Source organism: Nicotiana tomentosiformis, chromosome 11 (assembly GCF_000390325.3).
Source record: "Nicotiana tomentosiformis chromosome 11, ASM39032v3, whole genome shotgun sequence".
NCBI classification, from domain to species: Eukaryota; Viridiplantae; Streptophyta; class Magnoliopsida; order Solanales; family Solanaceae; genus Nicotiana; species Nicotiana tomentosiformis.
The window spans coordinates 107,956,129-107,973,928 of NC_090822.1; the positions used below are offsets into that span (position 1 = coordinate 107,956,129).

The following is a 17,800-nucleotide window of genomic DNA, read 5'->3' on the forward strand; positions in this document are numbered from 1 at the left end:
GTCCTAAACTATCCGGACTTTAGCATTAATAGTAGCTACGTACGAACTCTCGTCACCTCGTGCGTACGAAGCCCCCCACAATTAGCAACAATTATTTAATTTTAATCACCTATGAGGTAATTTTCCCCTCACAAGATTAGACAAGAGACTTACCTCGTCTTGCTCCAATTTAATCCACTATAAGGCCTTTTCCACGATTATCCAACTCCGTCTGGCTCGAATTTAGCAAAAATAATTCGATACAATCACTAAATATTATAGGAATCAATTCTATAAGAAAATACTACATTTTAAAGAAAAGATCCCGAAATTAATTAAAAATTCGCCCGCGGGGCCCACATCTCAGAATCCAACGAAAGTTATGAAATCCGACAACCCATTCAATTACGAGTCCAACCATACCAGTTTCACTCAAATCCGATTCTGAATCGATACCGAAATCTCAAAATTTCATTTCTATGAGATTTCTAAACTTTTTCAAATTTCAATCTCAAAACACTAATTAAATTGTGAAAACAATGATATTCTTGTATATGTAGACCAAATCCGAGTTAGAATCACTTACCCCAATATTTTTCCCTTGAAAATCTGCCAAAAGTCGTCTCTGCTCAAGCTCAAGTTCGTCAAAAATGGCAAATAAGACGAATGCCCTCTTTTTATAAAACTGCCCAACAGCCTTCGGAACTGGTCCTCGAACTGGGTCTCGATCACGGCTTCGATCACAGGCTCGAGCCTGGACCTCAGTCATGGCCTCGATCAAGACATCGAGGTTGGGCCTTCGATCGTAGCCTCAATCATGGCATCAAGCTTGAGCCTTCGATTGTGACCCTCGATCTTGGGTCTCGATCCTGGCCCTCGAGCCTTGCCTTTGATCATGGCCCTCGAGCTGGACCTTCGATCATGGCCCTCGAGTTGGACCTTCGATCATGGCTTCGATACACTAGCTCGAGCCTGTACCTCGTCAACCCTGGGCTCGATACCTGGGCTCGATATCTGGCTCGATATCTGGGCTCGATCACAGCCCAGAATGTCCAACATAAGAAGAAAAATTGCAGCAGCTTTTTAACTCAAAATTTTGATCCGTTAACCATCCGAAACTCATCCGAGGCCCTCGGGACCTCAACCAAATATACCAACAAGTCCTAAAACATCATACGAACTTAATCGAACCTCTAAATCACATCAAACAACGCTAAAACCATGAATCATACTCCAATTCAAGCTTAATGAAACTAAGAGTTTTCAACTTCTACATTCAATGTCGGAACCTATCAAATTAACTCCGATTGACCTCAAATTTTACACACAAGTCATAAATTATATAACGGAGCTATAAAAATTTTCGAAATTGGATTCCGACTCCGGTATCAAAAAGTCAACTCATCGGTCAAACTTCCAAACTTAAATTCTTGTTTTTAGCCATTTCATGCCTAATTTAACTACGGACTTCCAAATAAAATTTCAAACATGCTCCTAAGTCCCAAATCACCATACGGAGCTGTTGGAATCATCAAAATTCTATTTCGGGGTTGTTTTCTCAAAATATTGACCGAAGTCAAACTTAGCACTTTAAGGCCAACTTAAGGAACCAAATGTTCCGGTTTCACCCCAAACACTTCTAAATCTCGAACCAACCATTCCCGCAAGTCATAAATCATTACAAGCACCTACAAGAAGTTTTATTTTAAGAAACGGGGTTCTAAAAGTTAAAATGACCGGTTGGGTCATTACACAATAAACTAGGATGTATTACCCTAGGAGGAAAAAAGTGAAGAGCAATGGCAAGATTTTATGCACACTTGCAAGACAAATAAAAGCAAAGATTTGAGAAACTTTCTGTAATGACCCGGCAAGTTGTTTTAAAAGTTGTAGCCCCGTTCCCCCATTTACTGCTAATTTTGTACTTTATAGCTGTTATGTGACTTGCCGGGGTAGTCGGTTGAGGTCCGGAGAGATTTCGAAATGAATTGAGACACTTAGTCTCAAAAATAAAAACTTAAGTTGAAAAGGTTGACCGAATATTGACTTATGTGTAAACAACATCGAAATAGAGTTTTGATGATTCCAATAGCTCTGTATGGTGATTTTGGACTTAGGAGCGTTTTCGGTTAAATATTTGGCAGTCCGTAGTTATATTAGGCTTGAAATGACTAAAAATAGAAATTTAAGTTTGGAAATTTAACTGGGGAGTTGACTTTTTGATATCGGGGTCGTAATCCGATTTTGAAAATTTTAATAGGTCAGTTATGTCATTTATGACTTGTGTGCAAAATTTGAGGTCAAACAGATTCTTTGTATTTTAAAATATACGGTGTACAAGGTTGAGAACCGTCATTTTAGAATTCGTCTTTTGACTGAACGAAACAAAATAGTGGGTTGAAACTGTTTTTTTAATCTTAATGTTTTTAATTCAATTTATGGGGGAAAAAAATGAACATGCGCCGTGCATTATGTATTCAAATATCTAGTGATGCACAGCACAATAACATGGGTATAGCTGGAGCTATGTCGACATCTTTATCCATTTTTCCATCATTCGAAGTTTCACGACCCAAAATTCCATCACAGACGTCATTAGGACTGGCAAATGGGCCGGTCTCGGGCCTAAACGAGTCAAGTGGGCCGGTCCAAACGATACCGGACCCTGTACCGGACCGGTCCCAAATTAAACGGATCAAACGGTCCCGGCCCGCGGGATAAACGGGCTAAGTGGGCCCAACATATTTTTTTAAAAAAAAAATAATAAATAGATATTAGAGACAAAAGGATGTTAAAAAAAATATCTAAGACAATGCTTTGTAAATTTTATTATAGAATTGTGACCTAAATTTTAATATTCAATATTTAATATCGAATATATATAGTATATAAGATATATATATATATATATATATATATATATATATATATATATATAAGTAATAAGTTATATTCGATAAGCTATATATACATCTTATATACTATATATAAGATATATATATATATATATAGTATAGTATAGTATATATATTAAATGTATAATATATATATATATATATATATATATATATATATATATAGAAAAAAATTAGAGAGAGATTGTGATAGATTGATGATTTTATAAGAAAAAATGAAAGAATGATGGGGTATTTATAGTTGAAAATAGGGAAAAAGTATAATTATAAAAAGTTTGGTATTAAAACAAAGTTGGGAGGGTTAAATGGCTATTTTATAAATAGCCAACGGCTATTTTTGACAGCCCAACGGCTATATTATTTTTATTTAAAAAAAAATATAGCCGCTGGGACCGTTTGGCCCATTAAGGGACCGGGCCGGTCCCGGGCTCTGGCGGGCTAGACGGGCCCAAATCATAGGACCGGCCTACGAGACCGGCTCAGGCCCACTAAAACCGGGCCAAACGGTCATGGCCCGTTTAGCCCGTTTGGCCCGCGGTCCCCGGGCCTGGACCGGCCCACTTGCCACCCTTAGGCGTCGTGATGACACTTAATATTTAAGATTAGGTAAGCCGATTTAAATTACATTTTAAAGCCATTTTTTTTAATTAAATAAGTAACTAAAACTAACAGCGGAATAAATATGAATATACAACCTCCCAAAACTAGTAGTACTGAGTCACGAACTCTAACTGAATACATGGAATGATCACGATGACCGAATATTCAATACTGTTTGATTACAAATTAACAGTACAATGAAATGAAAAGACTCCAAGGGACTGCGACGACCAAGCAGCTCTACCTTGAATCCTTACGATCCCTCTTTAACTCTGCTCAAGTCCGATATCTCCAATACCTAACTCTGCACAAAAATATGCAGAAGTGTAGTATGAGTACACCACGGTCGGTACCCAGTAAGTATCAAGACTAACCTCAATGGAGTAGAGACGAGGTACAGTCAAGACACTCACCAGTCTAATAACTTGTGCAATATAATATACAGAATAATAAAAAATAATAACAATAAGGGTTGGATAAAACAACTAGTGATATGCACAACATACAACAAGAATATCATTAATATCACTCAATAATTAATAAATACAATTACACTCAATTAAATCAAGCTCTTCAAATAAATGTCTTTCACATATAATTTCTCCAGATAACTCTCCTTCAGATATAATTTTCTCAAATAATTACTTTTCAAATATAATTCTTTCAATAAATCTTTTCAAATATAATTTTCTTAAATAAATATGTTTCAAATACAATTATTTCATATAATTCTTTTTGAATAAAAATCCTTCCAAATAAATATTTTGAATATAATTATTTCAATTAAAAATTCACCATGTGACACCTCATTTCATAATTATAAAAAAAATACGGGTCTCAGCCCACTTTCATATTTTTCATAAATACGGGTCTCAACCCATTTTTATATTTCTACGGCACCTCGTGCCCATAATTAAATCATCATATTTCCCCGGCACCTCGTGCCCTCATTTCATATCATAACTGCACAGACAATTCACGTGCCAATTATCATTATTATTTCATCATAGCACCTCGTGCTCACATTTTATATCACAACTGCACGGACAATTCACGTGCCAAATATCCTCATTATTTACTCACGGCACCCCGTGCCCACATTTTATTTTATAATCCGCCTGGCAATGGCCACATGCTCTCAATTTCAATATAAATCAGATTGTTATCAATTTACCAACAACAAGACAAATTGCACAAAGTATAAAAATAAACACAAAAAATCACAACATCACATGAAAATTATCAACACCACAACCATACATCATCACATATCGTCCCTAATAATAGCCACCCTTATAACTCCTATTGCCGCCCTTATCGCTCATATAGCCACTCTTATCGCTCCGCCCAGACAATATCAATAGCCATCCTTATCTCTCTTATTGCCACCCTTATCACTCCTATAGCCACCTTTATCGCTCCGCCCAGACAATATTCCAACAAACACAACAACAATGAAATGCCACCCTTATACCCACATAATATCAACGGTGAAATATCACCCTTATCTCCCCAATATAATAACTCACATAACACAACAATTTCTCAAAATAATAACTCACACAATACAATAATTTACATGGGAAATGATCACGGCAACATGACAAAAATCAATTCATATCACAATTTGCCCAATGGCCACAACCAAATTCCAAAGATATAACAAAATTAAATAATTTCGCAATAAATAGTCCAAGGCTCCACACAATATATATAACACCCAAAAATAATTCATAGAGATATCAATTACTCAACATAAGCAAAGCCTTCATTAACTCTAATTTTTTTAATAATTATATAATCACCTCTTCTTAAGCTTATTTAATTAATTAATTGCAGAGGGAAGAATCCAAAATAAAATTAAATTTCAATAATTATCAAACCGGTAAATTCACAGAATTTCATAAATAATCAAATATCAATCACATCAAATTGTCATATAACAACAGATTCAACAACAAGGATTTAGGTACGACAAATAGATGATTAAATATATGCCAACAATTATCCAATTTACTACACAATATGTTCAAAACTTTAACTCAATAAAATTTTCACATATAAACTAAGTACGTACTCGTCACCTCGCGTACATGATTTTCAATTACACAAATTACACATAAGACTCAATGCCTAAGGGAAAATTCCCCCACTCGAGGTTAAGCAAGACACTTACCTTTTTAAAGTTATGCCGATATTCCAAAATCCTCTTCTTGCTTGAATTGACCTCCGGACCGCTCAAATCTAACCAAATTAATTGTATAACTTCATTAAAAATCATCGGAAACAATTACGGATAATAATGCGTCGACTTAAAAATCTATTCTAAAAAGTCAAAGTGAAGCCCGCCCCTCGGAACCCGACATAATTTTCATGAAATCTAAATACCCATTCCGATACGAGTTCAACCATACTAATTTTATCAAATTTCGATAACAACTCGACCTCTAAATCTTAAATTTTTATTTTTGGAAGATTTTACAAAAATCTTGATTTCTTTCATTTAAATCCGAATTAAATGATGAATATAATCATGGATTCATGAAATATAAACACTTTAGGATATAGAACACTTACCCCAACCAAGCTTGTGAAAAATTCCTCCAGAATCGCCCAAATCCGAGCTCCAAAAATCCAAAAACGAAAATGGCAAAATGACCAATTTTTGGTCCTTAACATTCTACCCAGATTCGCACCCGTGGTACTGTTCACGCACCTGCGGTACTGTTCAAGCACCCGCGGTACTGTTCGTACATCTGCGAATCACTGTTCAAGCTTCTGCGAATCACTGTTCATGTTGCTGCCCATAAAATTCCAGCAGCTTATCTTCTGTCCGAATTGATCAGTTAACCTTCCGAAATCAACCCGAGGCCCTCGAAACCTCAACCAAATATACCAACACGTCCCAAAATACAATACGAACTTAGTCGACGCTTCAAACCATGTTAAAAAATGCCGAAATTACGAATCGCGCATCGAATCGAATTATAAGTTTTCAAATCTTCCAACTTCTATATTTTGTGCCGAAACGTATCAAATCAATCCGGAATGACTTCAAATTTTGCACACAAGTCATAATTGACTTAATGGAGCTATTCCCATTTCTAGAATCAAAATCCGACCTCGTTATTAAAAATTCACCCTTCAGTCGGACTTTTCCAAAATCTTATATTTTCTAACTTTCGCCAAAATGTGTCGAATTGTCCTACGGACTTCCAAATCTAAATCCGAACATACGCCTAAGTCCGAAATCATCATACGAAGCTATTTCCATCCTTAAAATTCTATTCCGGGGTCGTTTGCTCAAAAGTCAATTCTCCGGTCAAACTTCCCAAAAATTCAACTTTCGGCATTTCAAGCTTAATTCTACTACGGACCTCCAAATAAGTTTTCGGACACGCTCCTAAGTCCAAAATCACCATACGGAACTATTGACATCATCAAAATTCCATTCCGGAGTCGTTTACTCAAAAGTCAACTCTCCGGTCAACTCTTTCCATTTAAGCTTCAAATTAAGGATTATTCTTTTAATTTAATTCTGAATCTTCAGTAAATCAAACCCGACCACACCCGCGGGTCATAATACATATTGCGAAATTGCTCGAGACCTTAAGTCACTGAACGGAGCGTAAATTCTTAAAATGACAAGTCGGGTCATTACATTCTCCACCTCTTAAACAAACGTTCGTCCTCGAACGTTCTAAAAGTTATTCTGAGGTTACCAAATGGATGGCTTTACTTTTACACATACACTCACGGTTGATTCCACGCTACCGCATTTGAGATAAGCCTGACAACATCATCTCTTTTGAGTTTATTTCTTTTATCCATATTTGTAAACTTTAAGATTAATTCCTTATACTCCAAACATTTCAAAAGGTCAGATTTGTTTTCACAACAACGCACGATATTAGTCTCAGCTGGCTATAGCAACTCGTGCCTATGCACACATTAATTTTCTTGATAGTGTTGAAGTACTTCAAAACTTTCTCTGGGGTGCTACCTTCTTCCTCGCTTAGGATCATCCGCCCTCAAATACATAACATATTTATCTCTTCCTTTGAAAATCCCAATCCTCCAAATTTTACTAACTCCCAAATTTTTAGGAATTTCGGCATAGTCTCCCCTGTAATTGGTCATATCCACCTGCCAGAGTAACACCAAAATAACTCCTAACAACACATCCACAACCCAACAAAATACCACAATATATATAACAATAATACTAATCTCAGCATTACAAGCACTGCATTATCGTAATGATATCAATACATGAAGTACGTCATATGTATGCTCATCACCACATCTCTGGTCCTAAAAGCCGTTCATAATTTATTCCAGCATCATCAATTAATCTCATATTAACCACCACCGCATTTTGAATTTTCACAACACTGATAACAGAATGTGAGGCATGAAGACCTCATGATTACTTACTCGGATTAATGAGTCACATTTAATGCCACCTGGAACTCACCTCATAGGCTAAAACTCAATATTTACAGCACGAAAATGGTTGAATATGAACAGAAAAATATACAAGAATTATCAAATAAGCCTAACAGGCATGACTCCTTATTAATATTATTGTACAAATTAATTTCACAATGGGATAATTTTAAACTCATAAATACTTCACCACAAGGACCTCGTCCTTATATAACTTCCACCGCGACTTGTAGCCCGTTTTAAATATTTCACATCATATATAAAATGCGAGGATCTCGTCCTCAATTCCGAATCACAAGTATTTTGCATATTGTGCCAACTGAAATTTCAATTTTCTTTCTTTTTTTATTTTCAATATATTTTATAAATAGTTTTCACAACACATAATGAACCCTCATACCAGTAGGGCGTATAATTCATAAAAATTGGAATCAATTATTCCAAAACACATTAAATCCACTGTAATGAATAAAAAAAAAAATTACGTTTGGACTTATAGACCTCAATGGTGTACAAAAATAAATGACAGACACGGGCTCACACCTTCAAATCTCCCAACAGGTATAAACATATATAGTGGGTCACAAATTTATGAAGTTCACCCATAAGTGGAGCATAATAGGAAGACTCACTTCAATATTCAGAACCGAATCAAATTAAGGAAAATATCCTTTTATAATAAAAATCAGGATTGTACATGTAACGACACCATCTGGTGTATTGGCCTCAGCCAAATTATAGTGATTAAATCAATGGGTCGAGCCTCCATCTCTTAGGCGCCCACTACCCGCCTGTCCTCCACCTCTAGCTGACTGTGCACGTGGAGTATCAACTAGAATAAAGCTTGTAGTTGGAGTGTTCTGATGAATTCCACCCCTCCCAAGTCTGGGAGAATCTCTCATGATATGCCTAGTATCACCACACTCATAACAACCCCTCTGAGGTCGCGACTGCTCGTACTGAGTCTGTGCCGGATAACTGGAATAACCATTGTAAGAATCTCGTGTCAGTGGTGTACTGTAAATTGGAGCACCTCGAGTAATCTGATGTGCGGACTGAGCTGACCGACTGCTTGAGCCTCCGCTATAATGGGTCCTAGCTGAAGAGTAAAATCCATTGAACCCTCCAGATCTTTGAGACCTTTTGGCCTCCTTAGACTCCATTTCCTCACCTAAAACACCCTCAATCTTACTTGTAATCTCCACTACTTGTTGAAATGGAGTATCCGTTTGCAATTCTCGAGCCATGCATATTTTAATATCATAATCGAGCCCCTCAATGAATCTGCGGACCAGCTCTCTGATTGTAGCAACCAAGATCGGTGCATGACTAGTTAACTCACTGAACCTGATAGCATATTCTGACACTATTATAGTGCCCTGACGCAACCGTTCAAACTCTATGAGCCACGCATCTCTGAGAGTCTGGGGAACAAACTCTTTCAAGAACATTTCCGAAAATTGAGCCCAAGTTGGTGGTGTTGCATCGGATGGTCTACCTTCTTCATAAATTTGCCACCACCGATACGCTGCGCCTAACAGTTGAAATGTAGTAAAGGCAACTCCGCTCACCTCCACAATACCCATGGTGCGGAGAATACGATGACAATTTTCTAGAAATTCTTGGGCATCCTCTGTAGCTGTGCCACTGAAAGTAGGTGGACTATACCTCTTAAACCTTTCAAGTCTCTTTTGTTCTTCTTCTGATGCCTCGGGCCTGACCTCAGGCCGAACCGGAATAACAGGTTGTACCGGTGCTACACTCGGAACCTGACCAACGTGAACCTGCTGCTCTGGAGTTATGGTAGGAGTCGGAGCTACTCCCCCAATCTGTGGAATATTTGGTGCTACAGAAATCAATCCCGCCTGAGTTAATGTACCAAACATACTCAGGAACTGTGCTAAAGTCTCCTAAAGTCCGGGGGTAACAACATGTGCTTCTGGTACCTGTCCCCCAACTGGATCTACTAGTGGCTCCTCAACTGTTGTTCTGACAGGTGCTCTAGTTGCAGCACGTGCCATTCCTCGACCTCTACCTTGGCCACTACCTCGACCCCAGCCTCTTGTAGCCCTAGCAGTATGTGCGGATGCATGTTCAGCTGACCAGGTAGCACGTGTCCTCACCATCTGTGAGAAAATAGAGATACAAAGGCTCAAATTCCAAATTCAACAAATTTCGCACGACAAGAATGAAAGAAATGGAAATTTCCTAACAGTTCTGTAGCCTCTCGAAGATAAGTATAGACGTCTCCGTACCGATCCGCAAGACTCTACTAGATTCGTTCGTGACTTGTAGAACCTATGAACCTAGAGCTCTGATACCAACTTGTCACGACCCAAAATCTCACCACATGCGTCGTGATGGCACCTAATCTCTAAGACTAGGTAAGCCGATTTAAATTATATTTTGAATCCATTTTTTTTTGAATTGAATAAGTAACTAAAACTAACAGCGGAATAAATATGAATATACAACCTCCCAAGACTGGTAGTACTGAGTCACGAACTCTAACTGAATACATGGAATGATCACGAGGACCGAATATACAATACTATTTGATTACAAATTAACAGTATAATGAAATGAAAAGACTCCAAGGGACTGCGACGACCAAGCAGCTCTACCTTGAATCCTTACGATCCCGCTTTAACTCTGCTCAAGTCCGATATCTCCAATACCTGACTCTGCACAAAAAAGTACAGAAGTGTAGTATGAGTACACCACGGTCGGTACTCAGTAAGTATCAAGACTAACCTCAGTGGAGTAGAGACGAGGTACAGTCAAGACACTCACCAGTCTAATAACCTATGCAATATAATATACAGAATAATAGAAAACAATAACAATAAGGGGTGGATAAAACAACCAGTGATATGCACAACAGACAACAAGAATATCATTAATATCACTCAATAATTAATAAATATAATTATACTCAATTAAATCAAGCTCTTCAAATAAATATCTTTCACATATAATTCCTCCAGATAACTCTCCTTCAGATATAATTTTCTCAAATAATTACTTTTCAAATATAATTCTTTCAATAAATCTTTTCAAATATAATTTTCTTAAATAAATATGTTTCAAATACAATTCTTTCATATAATTCTTTTTGAATAAAAATCTTTTCAAATAAATAATTTGAATATAATTATTTCAATTAAAAAGTCACCATGTGACACCTCATTTCATAATCATAAAAAAAAAAATACGGGTCTCAGCCCACTTCCATATTTTTTATAAATACGGGTCTCAACCCATTTTCATATTTTCACGGCACCTCGTGCCCATAATTAAATCATCATATTTTTCCGGCACCTCGTGCCCTCATTTCATATCATAACTGTACAGACAATTCACGTGCCAATTATCATTATCATTTCATCATAGCACCTCGTGCCCATATTTCATATCACAACTGCACGGATAATTCACGTGCCAAATATTCTCATTATTTACTCACGGCACCTCGTACCCACATTTCATTTTATAATCCGCCTGACAATGGCCACATGCTCTCAATTTCAACATAAATCAGATTATTATCAATTTACCAATAACAAGACAAATTGCACAAGGTATAAAAATAAACACAAAAAATCACAACATCACATGAAAATTATCAACACCACAACCCCACATCATCACATATCGTCCCTGACAATAGCCACTCTTGTCACTCCTATTGCCGCACTGATCGCTCCTATAGCCACCCTTATCGCTCCACCCAAACAATATCAATAGCCACCCTTATCTCTCCTATTGCCACTCTTATCACTCCTATAGCCACCCTTATCGCTCCGCCCAGATAATATTCCAACAAACACAACAACAGTGAAATGCCACCCTTATACCCACATAATATCAACGGTGAAATGCCACCCTTATCTCCCCAAAATAATAACTCACACAACACAACAATTTCTCAAAATAATAACTCACACAATACAACAATTTATATGGAAAATGATCACTACAACATGACAAAAATCAATTCATATCATAATCTGCCCAATGGCCACAACCAAATTCCAAAGATATAACAAAATCAATTAATTTCATAATAAATAGCCCAAGGCTCCACACAATGTATATAACACCCCAAAACAATTAATAGAGATATAAATTACTCTACATAAAGCAAAGCCTTCATTAACTCCAAATTATTTAATAATTATATAATCACCTCTTCTTAAGTTTAATTAATTAATTAATTGCAGAGGGAAGAATCCAAAATAAAATTAAATTCCAATAATTATCAAACCAGCAAATTCACAGAATTTCATAAATAATCAAATAACAACCACATCAAATTGTCATAAAACAACAGATTCAACAACAAGGATTTAGGTACGACAAATATATGATTAAATATATGCCAACAATTATCCAATTTACTACACAATATGTTCAAGACTTTAACTCAATAAAATTTGTACATATAAACCAAGTACGTACTCGTCACCTCGTGTACATGATTTTCAATTACACAAATTACACATAAGACTCAATGCCTAAGGAAAAATTCCCCCACTCGAGGTTAAGCAAGACACTTACCTTTTTGAAGTTATGCTGATATTCCAAAATCATCTTCTTGCTTGAATTGACCTCCGGACCGCTCAAATCTAACCAAATTAATTGTATAACTTCATTAAAAATCATCGGAAATAATTACGGATAATAATGCGTCGACTTAAAAATTTATTCCAAAAAGTCAACGCGGGGCCTGCCCCTCGGAACCTGACATAATTTTCATGAAATCCGAACACCCATTCCGATACGAGTTCAACCATACCAATTTTATCAAATTCCGATAACAACTCAACTTCCAAATCTTAAATTTTCGTTTTTGGAAGATTTTACAAAAATCTTGATTTTTTCCATTTAAATTCGAATTAAATGATGAATATAATCATGGATTCATAAAATATAAACACTTTAGGATATAGAACACTTATCCCAACCAAGCTTGTGAAAAATCCCTCTAGAATCGCCCAAATCCGAGCTCCAAAAATCCAAAAACGAAAATGGCAAAATGACCAATTTTTGGTTCTTAACATTCTGCCCAGATTCGTACCTACGGTTACTGTTCACGCACCTACGGTACTGTTCACGCACCCGCTGTACTGTTCACGCATCTACGAATCACTGTTCATGCTTCTGCGAATCACTGTTCATGTTGCTGCCCAGAAAATTCCAGCAGCTTATCTTTATGTCCGAATTGATCCGTTAACCTTCCGAAATCAACCCGAGGCCCTCGAAACCTCAACCAAATATACCAACACGTCCAAAAATACAATACGAACTTAGTCGACGCTTCAAACCATGTCAAACAACGCCAAAATTACGAATCGCGCATCAAATCGAATTATAAGTTTTCAAATTTTCCAACTTATATATTTTGGGCCGAAATGTATCAAATCAATCATGAATGACTTCAAATTTTGCACACAAGTCATAATTGACTTAATGGAGTTATTCCCATTTCTGAAATCGAAATCCGACCTCGTTATCAAAAATTCACCCTTCGGTCGGACTTATCCAAAATCTTATATTTTTCAACTTTTGCTAAAATGTGTCGAATTGTCTTACGGACTTTCAAATCCAAATCCGAATATATGCCTAAGTCCGAAATCATCATACGAAGCTATTTCCATCCTCGAAATTCTATTCCGGGGTTGTTTGCTCAAAAGTCAACTCTCCGGTCAAACTTCCCAAAAATTCAATTTTCGGCATTTCAAGCTTAATTCTACTACGGACCTCCAAATAATTTTCCAAACACGTTCCTAAGTCCAAAATCACCATATGCAGCTATTGAAATCATTAAAATTCTATTCCGGAGTCGTTTACTCAAAAGTCAACTCTCCGGTCAACTCTTTCCATTTAAGCTTCAAATTAAGGATTATTCTTTTAATTTAATTCTGAATGTTCAGTAAATCAAACCCGACTACACCCGCGGGTCATAATACATATTGCGAAACTGATCGAGACCTTGAATCACTGAACGGAGCGTAAATTCTTAAAACGACAAATCGGGTCCTTACAGAAAGAGAAGTATCTGAAATTGCCAGATTCTTTGCATGTGCTCACAGAAAAGGAGCAATCTATAAACCTCACATTTCCTCACGGGCAATACCATCAGCATCTAACAGTGGAACAATAGGGCATCTCTTGTCTTCCACTTCTAGACCTCACAAAGATATTCACTTTTCTCCGACCTCTTCTCAAGAAAGTAGGCCACGTAGCTATCCATTTATTTCAAGTGAAGTTTCTGCAACAACCTGCCAATCTTCACTTTCAAGTCTATGTTCGGCATCATTGGATAATTACCCCATGAGAAACAAAAATAATTCCTGGAGCAAAGATGCATATCATGACTTAACTGATTTTCCTACGAATGTTCCTGTTCAGAATGGCCAAGTCGAAAAACTTCCAGTTGTCATGGCATCTGATGACCAGACTAAGAGACCTGATTGGCAGGAATGGGCTGATCAGCTAATTAACGATGATGATGCTTTATGTTCAAGCTGGATTGATCACCTAGTTAATGTCAATCTTCTAGATCCGGAACCTAAGATTCGAATCGATCGGAGTCGGAAAATCGAGGGAAAGACATTCTTATTGACTAATTGAGCTTGACTTGAGGTAAATAACTTGTCTAACCTTGTGTGGGGGAAATTCCCCCTAAGATTGGTATTGATGTGATAATTGTAATGTGTTGAAAGTCGTGTACACGAGGTGACGAGTGTGTACACGGGCTAAATGTGAAAGATTATATCTTTAAATTGTGTAGAGCACTGTTGCAAATTAATTAAATTATATTATTCTGTTATATTCATCATCATTAATATATTTTTGTATTTTAAATTTGCCTGACCTGTTCCTATTAAGTGTTTTAACTGTTTAGTTGAAACTCTGTTTTCTTTTGTTCTGTGCATTACTTGAAGGATGGATTTCTTAATTTAAATATTATTAAAATGAAGTATTTTACATTTAAAATTTGATATTTAGACAAGGTGTTAAATTTGTAAAATATTATTTTTTTTGCAGAATATTTTGTGAAATTTTCGTACTCATTGTGATAGAGCCGTGAGCTCTTTATTATGGAAAATATTGTTGTTGATTTATTTTGGCATGAGCCGTGAGCTCTTTATTGTGAAAAAAATATTGTTATTGATTTATTTTGGCAAGTTGAAATATTTGGGCACTTGAGGTACAAATTGTGATATATTGTGATATTGATACACATGCGGTGGTATAAGGTCTGGGTGTTGAAATGCATGCGGTGAAATAAGGGTGGCTTGATACGCGTGGCTAGTAGGTAACTACTAGAAGTCATGCGGTATGATAAGGGTAGCTAAAACGCGGGATGCTATTTCGGAAAAAATATTTTTCTTTAAAATTAAATGTGAAGGCTCCCGCGATGATATAAGAAAATGAGATATTGTGAATTTTTTATGATTTGGGACTACGAGGCGGTACCTCGGGAGTGCCCTTGTTGATATCGATTTATGGCCGCATTTGCCTTTGATTATTGTTGTGATTTTCTTAAAGTTGAAAAGAATTCTGTTTTGTTTCCACGAGGTCTTATTTGCCATTATTTTGCGTAGTTAATTGGTGACATACTACTTACTTGATTCATTTCCATTGTAATTTTATTTTTATTATATTGTTAAATATTTCACCTTGTCTTTTATTATTCCAGTAAGGCCTGATCTGACCTCGTCACTATTCTACCGATGTTAGGCTTGGCACTTACTAGGTACCGCTATGGTGTACTCATACCACACTTCTGCATATCTTTTTGTGCAGATCCAGGTAAATTCTACCAGTCTAGACATCAGTGAGCTACCTGTGTACAGAGACTTCGAGGTATATCTGCCAGCGTCCGCAGACTTCGGAGTCCCCTTCTATCATTATTATGTTGCTTCCTTATTTTTCTTAGACCCTAATATATATATATACATTGAGGATAAATTAATAGAAGCTTGTGACTTATTTCTATCGGGTTTTGAGAGTTGTAATTATTTGAATTGCAGTTCATTTATTTTAGATTTCTATTGTTATTTCTGCATTGATAGGCTTACCTAGTCTTAGAGACTAGGTGCCATCACGACATCCTATAGAGGGAATTTGGGGTCGTGACACTTTCCTTTGTCGGCTCTTCTCTTCTCTTTTTTTTTTTTGAACCACTTTCCTTGCACTGCTTTGTTCCTGTTTTAAACAAAGAAAATTTATTTTAAAAGTAGTGGTCGGTTTGTGGCCTTGAGTCTTGGGTAGCTTGGCTTTGTGATCATTCAACCTTTGGAAGACCGATTGTATTGGTAGTTGTCTGCACTGCTGGAGACTATGTTGTTGCTTACAAGGGACCTTTACTTTCTGTATCAACGTTGATTGTTTCGCTCCCAGTGCCATTTGTGTTTTGTGGCTCAATCAGCCTTATCTCAGAAAGAGATTTCTTTTCTTGGATAACCTTTTTTGATATCTTGAATTGCATTTGCTTTTGGAGCAATTTTTCTGTCAGAGAGAATCACAACTGGTAAGTACCTTTTGCATGATGTGCACTCTTCATAGTCCTTGTTCGGTACTACAGAGAATCTATAATTAACCTTGAGGTTATCGTTGCTTGCTTTAGCCAAGTAGACCGATAATAGTCTTTTGGTGGGGAGCCTTTGCATGAATCCTCAAGGTATGTTGACTGTAACAACTGAGTGTGCTGGCAAAATTTATTTTGTGCAACTAAAAAACTCGTAGTAGATTTTGAAATCTTTTCTTGCTTGTTTTAACAGGGACTGACTCAAAGCAAATGATATCATGATGTAAAGAAACAATATTAACAAGAAATTTCCTAATCAGGAAGGAAAGATGGAAGAGGGTTTTTTTGAATGAGGTAACTAGCCTTAATGATCATGACATACATTTTGGACTCACCGGCCTGATCTATCAAACTGATCTAATCATTCCTTTCGTTATTCCTTCAGATTTTGAAGTCGGGTTTGTTTGTGTGTATTCTTTGCATCAGTTTCACGACTCACTTTCGACTAGTGGTGCCCCGAGAGGTTTTTACCTACAAGTCTCTTATTTATTTATCTCTAATTATCGTCGTCTTACAGTGCGTGCAAGGGTTTTCACTAGTAATACTCTTTCATTTTTTTCTTTTATTTTTCTTTTTCTTTTGCTCTCTTGTGTGAGCCACTTGACAATGTTCTATGTCGTGTGATAACTGTTACTCATTGCATGTTTCTCTTGGCATTCTTGAAGGCATATCGGGAGATCTTTATTTGGAAGGTTTTTGGATATGGTTAGAAAAAAGGATGGCATGAAAGTTCAAAAGACTCAATGATGGGGTCATACACTTTACAACTCATGGGATCGACACTTTCAAAAAACTAAAACAAACTCATGCTCCAGTTTTAGATACTGAAATATTTTTTGGTGTTTTTTTTTTACTTTTATTTGGTTAGACCGAACCGTGTAAGACTGCCTACGTATCCATTTTTAAAGGAATCAGGTCAAACGTAGTTCAAACATCTGACCTAACTAATTTGTTTCATCTTTCTTTCTGTTTCTTTATCTCATTTTTTTGTTTTCAAAACAAATTGCCCTAACTTCTATTTTCTTGGGGCATGGACTTTGACTGTTCTTTTTTTTTTTTTTCACTTGAACTTTTTAAGAGTTGCCCCGGTTTGTACTTTGGGAGTATGGACTGTTCTTTTTATTTTTATTTTTATTTTTATTTTTTTTTGACTTTTAACTCTAAACTTGATTTAAAAAGAGGGTGGTTAAAGAAAATAGCATAGGCTCAAAAAGGGTAACAAAGGGTGTAAAGTATTTGGATAGCAGAAAAAGGGCCT

At 36.5% G+C, this 17,800-nt stretch overlaps 1 long non-coding RNA gene across 1 annotated transcript; it reads left to right on the forward strand.

Annotated features, from left to right (window-relative positions):
• The first annotated feature begins 14,097 nt into the window (after positions 1-14,097).
• LOC104098371 (uncharacterized) lies at positions 14,098-17,476 on the forward strand. The gene is made up of 4 exons (XR_011412342.1): positions 14,098-14,591; positions 15,759-16,836; positions 16,928-17,005; positions 17,208-17,476. It is a non-coding gene; the product is annotated as an uncharacterized lncRNA (long non-coding RNA).
• The last annotated feature ends 324 nt before the right edge of the window (positions 17,477-17,800 follow it).